The following is a 5,958-nucleotide window of genomic DNA, read 5'->3' on the forward strand; positions in this document are numbered from 1 at the left end:
AGCCACCAACCCGACCCGACCACCACCGATACTCCGCCATACCTCCACCTTCCACCTCCACCCACCCCCTCCTCCTTCTCCACCTCGCTCTTTCCCCCCGCTCCCCACAAACCCACACCATCTCCGAGGGAAAGTGCCCGGGCCGGCTGAGACCCGGCTTGACCGAAATGCCGCCCTCCCCCCCCCCTGACGTTAACGCTTAATGCCATGACTTTTCATCAACCGCCTTCCACCCCCTCAAAACCCTTAACCCCCCTTTTGAAAGGGGGACAACCGAAAGGCAAGATGGACATGTGGACGGACGGAGGGATGGATGGATGGACGGACGGACAGACAGACAGACAGACAGAAAGGCGAGAGGTGGGCAGACGCTGATGATGATCGCTGCGTACTTCCCGAACCCAGAGCTACATTATGTGACCAATGGGACAGGGGTTCCAGTGTCATTGAGGAGGTGCCTGAAACGAAAACTTCGGTACTGACGAGGGGAGGCGAGCCGCATTCCTTATTCGCAAAAAAAAAAAAAAAGTGGTTTCAGAAAAACAACGTTGCGTTTACAGAAAAGGGAATTTCAATACGTTTTATTTTTTATTTTTAGGAGGGACGTTTCTTAAAAAGACTTTGGTGGGGTTCTTTTTTGGGAGTAATCCGCCACTGACGGGAGTCAGGATACACGTGCAGATCTGGACGTGTGGCATCAAGGAGCGTGACGGAAAAAATAATAATACAATTGGAAGACTTTGTGTGGGACATGTTTCAGTTGAGGTGATGGAGGTTGCACATGCGTTGTACACTGTAAACACACACACACACACACACACAAACAAACATGGGATTTGAAATAAATCAACTCCTCAAGGCCACAAGGAGTAACATCGCTATTTCCGCCACTTTGTGTAATATAGTTACCTTTTTTTTTCAGAGGGTATAAAAGTTGAACTGTTGCTCTTGCGTGTGGGAGAGATGACAACCCAACCAGTAAGAGAGAGAGAAAGAAAGAGAGAGATAGAGGAAGGGACTTGGTTTTAGTAAGAAACTATTGATGGAAATTGGAGTCTCCGGCTTCCTCTTTGGTGTGATGTGTGTCACGGAGCCACACATTTCCCTTTTCAAGGTGCCGTGTCTTTTTTCCATTTCTGTGTCTTGCCCAAAACTAAACAAAAAACAAAAAAAGGGAACTATAAAAAGGACAGCCTACGCCAAGTTTAATTTCTGCCTCGAACTTGTACGCTTAATTCCCTCATTGTCTTCTCTGTTTAATTTTCCACTTGTTCATTTCATTCGCAATGGCATATCTGTTGTTTGATTTCCAGATTCTGCAGAGAACCTAGCTGGGTGGGTGGGTGGGTTAAAAAGGGGGGGTTGTTGTTCTGTTTTTCTTACATCATCGAGGGGACACGAGCCAGACTTTCAGGGCAAAGCAAAGGAGCCAACCTACCAGGAAGGAACAGTACAGTACATTATGGAACTTGACTCCCCCACAGTGGCTCAATTGGAGATTTGACGCTGAAGACATCATGCGACGCAGAGCCACAGCTGCAGTCTCGAATGGTTCAATTCCCGCTTCGGAACACAATGGAGGAGTGCTGTGTCGGTGCAGTAGTACACGACGATGCCAAACTCACACCACACGGAAGAACGATATCACATGAAACATGGCCTTGTTTTTACAGACAGATATTCTTTTTTTCTCCTCCCTGCGTATTTTTGCGCAGGGTCATGCTTAGCCTCTTAAACCCTATAAACTTAGTTGACGTGGGTCACCCAGGGGTCTATAATTTGGGGCCCCCCTTTCTTTTCCCCTCTACACCAAATCTCCTCGGCGAAAACAGCGGATCAAGCTCACGATGCGTCGCAATGCGTCGCATCGTGAGATTGCAGATCTGCAGTTTTCGCCGAATGTTTCGCCTATTATGACATGCCCAGAATAGGGATGCTAGGATTCGTGTGTTTAGTGGCTCATGGGTAGATAGTAATATTTGAAGGGCATCATTCCAAAAATACTTCATACTGTATCCCCCCCCCCCACCCCAAAACAAGTGTTACATGATGTTCATTGCTCAATATTTCAGAACTACAATTGCTTACATCCTCCTGGGATATTACTAATACCTTCTTTTGTAAGCAAAAGACTCACGTGAGCTAATAACTATAATAACTACAATAATATAGTACGGTGAACTTTCATTTCACTTTGTAAGTACGGGACAGTGGGTGTCGTCGTATTTTTTTATGAATGGGAATCGCATTTTGGAATGAAACTCTTCTTTTCACTCGCTTTATAAATGCACACTCAAAAACGCGAGGCGGAAGCATCAGTTCCGCGTTTGTGCCGCGTGCGGTCGTGAGGTTTCGGGGTCGGTTTACTTCAGGGTTTTGTGGTGGAACGGAACGGGGAGGTAGGATGGTAATGGGTACCTGCTGCCAACTGGCCTGTGGTCGTCTAGCTTCCACTGCATCACGTGGTTTGTGTCAGTGGGTGCGTGTGTAGGTGGGTGGGTGTGTGTGTGTGTATGTGATTGTGTGTATGTACGTACAGGCATACACACACATGCATGTGCACAGATATATGCACATGCACGCAAAAACACACTCCCTCTCGCTCGTTGCCTGTTGAAACGGTGTCTACCAAATACAAAATGACAGCTCGGCACTGCTGTGAAATGCAGACTGATGCCCAATCATGCGCTCCGTCGTACGACATTGCCGTGTGCCGAAAATAGCAGATCTACAAGTTCACAATGTGTCGCATCCGTGACGCTACAGTAGTATGTGAGCGTGTAGATGTGCTATTTTCTGCACATGACGCAGTGGTATGACTAAGTATAAACTGCAGGGCTGTGAATGCATTATTGATCAGTACCAAGAGCTTGGGGCCAGAGATTTGTTCGAAGCTTAATGCCAGTCAACAGTTTTTGGACTGGTTGAAGTGAGAGAGATATATTTACTGGTGTTGCATCACACATCATTTCAAACCATATATCTTGACTGCCTAGCAGTGGCTGGCTACTGTACATCTGCCTGGCCAATTTGACTTTGCATTGCGTTGCGGTGGTCAACACACATGACTGTTTTCGTTCCTATGTTTTTGTAGTTTAATTTGTCAAAAAAAAATCTGACAATGCCTCGTTGGCAGTGGTGGAAAAAGTACTCAAATTCTTTACTCAAGTAAAAGTACCAATGCTGCAATATATAAATACTCTGTTGCAAGCAAAAGTCCGGAATTAAAAATGTACTTGAGTAAAAGTACAAAAGTATTGGTATCAAAATGTACTTAAAGTACCAAAAGTAAAAGTACTAAAATGTTTGAAAATAGCAAGTTCACAACACGTCGCGAGCTTGTAGATCGGCTATTTTCAAATAGCCTATGTATAAAATGGGGCTAAAGTGGTTAATGTATGTTTTATAATGTAATAATTTATATCTGCAAAGTAACTAGTAATTAAAGTTTCCAAATAATTGTAGTGGAGTAAAAGTACAATATTGGTTCTGAGATGTAGTGGAGAATAGAACTTAAGTAAAAGTACTTAAAATTGGAAATACTCCAGTAAAGTAAAAAAAATACCTCAAAATTGTACTTAAGTACAGTACTTACATTCCACCACTGTCAGTAGTTTTCTGGATGTGAATCCATCGGACACACTAGACTGCTAAAACTCCCCGGTCATTAACGTCCAAGTACAACTTCACGAAGACAAAGAGATAAAAAAGCTTACCGTCATTCACATACAATGTAAGCTCTACTTTTCTAATATGATACTCAGATGTACAGTTATATTCCGTTCCAGAGCATAGAGTCGGCAGCAGTCGAACTGAATTGTGTGGTTTTGGTGATCCTCCTAACAATAATGCTAATGGTAAAAGAATGGGAGGCATTGGTGCGAGAGCTGCCACATGTTTCAAAGTTTACATAAATCCTCCCGCTATGAAGTAGACAGTGCTGTTGTGGATTTACAGTGATTTAGGGGGGATATTTCTCTGGTGTTTGTATGAGTATTGCCAGAGCTCTACCTGAGCCATGCCTTCCAGTTTTACATACGGTAGCTCTTAGTCTGTGGGATCACATCTAATCCATAAAGCCTTTTATGTTGTCCAGAGTTAGATACGATCCCCTGGCTCCAGCGTATTGAAATAGTGAGTAATTATTGATCATAATATTGGAACCTAACGTTTTTTTGTGCCACTTCGGTTTGGTTTGTTATGAACACTTCATAGCGTATCAAAAAACAACATTACTGTTAAACCACATTCACGTTTAGTTCATGGGTGCATTATGTGGCACCTGTACAGCAACACCTCTTTAATCACTTACAGCAAGCCCTATTTTGGTGTTGCGTGAAAATAGCAGATCTACAGTACAAGCTCACAATGCGCTGCGATGCAACGTATTGTGAGCTTTATGATCTGATATTTTTGCTATTAAAAAAAAGAGATCATTTTGCTAGGTACACCAGGTATGGATATTTACGGCAGATTGAAAGTGGTTAATAACTCAATTCTTAGTAAAACAAACCTAAGTTACAACTCTACTTTTCCGTCTCTACACCAAATGTCTTTGCCAAAAATAGCCGATCTACAAGCTCACGCGACGTGCTTGTAGATCTGCTATTTGGGTGCATGTTCCCCCCAGAATAGGCATGCAATAGACTGCAGCCCGTTTGGTTTCAACAAGTGGTTCCAGTTTTCACAGGAAGTTGCTACATAAAGACTGTTAATTGTCCGTCTTTGCTCCAAAATAAATGTTGTCTGGCTGTTAAAAGAGATAACACACATCTGTCAGCCCGCTTTGGAGACTAGGACAAGATGATGGAGAATATCGTCTCTGTCGGGTGGAAACCTCAAACGTCCAAAACTGTTCCTTTTCAGGATTAAAATTCAAAACTAGCAAAAGTAGCAGATCCACAAGCGCGTTTCGAGCTTGTGGATCTGCTGCTTGTGATGCTTTTGTGTGTGACGCTGTAGTATGATCAAGAAGGGCATTCATTGACAAAAAAACACGATAAGTTTGAATATGGACATAAGAGGTTTCTGCCCGGCGGCAACGATATAAAACACCCTACTAGCCCACACCCTCTCCTTGGGTATTATTTATCATCACCCCTCCGATGGGAGGCTAGGGCGAGAGCGTCCCCGTGATGGTACTTCGGAGCAGCCATATATAATGGTATATGTGGCCTAATGATTAGGCCACAGACCCCCACGGTATACTTTGGAAATGAAAAAGTTTGAAAATGACTGATGTAATCTAATCTTTAGCTTTACTGAAAAGCTCTCTGTCTCTGTACCTCCGTGGGCAACATGGCACATCAAGCAAGCATGATTTGTTGGAGAGGAAAGCTGCCTCTAGACTCAAGAGAAGGCCATTTTGGTGGGGAGATTGTTCTGCATCTGTGTATTCATTCTGATGTACATACATATCTGTAATTTATTTATTTATTTAACTTAATTTGCATCGTATTTATTTAATCTATTTATTGACATGGCCATTTTTTGGTGTTTTTTTTTGTTTTTGTTTTTTTTGTCTAGTGGAAGCGGCCTGTATTTGACTACTTGAAAGTTGGACCAGTAAAGAACTTGTGGCATTGATGTTTCTATTTTGGGATTGGTTGTTTGGAGGGGGTGGGGGAGCTTTCTACATAAAATGTTCCCTACATAAAGAACACAAAAGACTGATGAAGCCCTTTGCGTTTTCACAAAGAATCAGGTTCCTGGCATATACTGTAATTTGAAGCAATTAACCACTTAAGCCCTATATACTTCCTTGTACAACAAATAGCGAAACTAATCTGCAATTTTCACTATTTTTGAAATTTTGGAAAATATTTTAAATGCTTTTGCCTATAATGACATGCCCCAAAATAGGGCCGCCAGGTTGAAAGTGGTTAAGTGTTGCAAGAGGAAAGTGGCTCCTGCTAAATTTGACCCTGTTTGACATGTCCAGCAGCAGCAATAGAGCCA

This window comes from Gymnoscopelus microlampas (assembly GCF_963454915.1).
Source record: "Gymnoscopelus microlampas genome assembly, chromosome: 11".
In the NCBI taxonomy this organism is placed as follows: domain Eukaryota; kingdom Metazoa; phylum Chordata; class Actinopteri; order Myctophiformes; family Myctophidae; genus Gymnoscopelus; species Gymnoscopelus microlampas.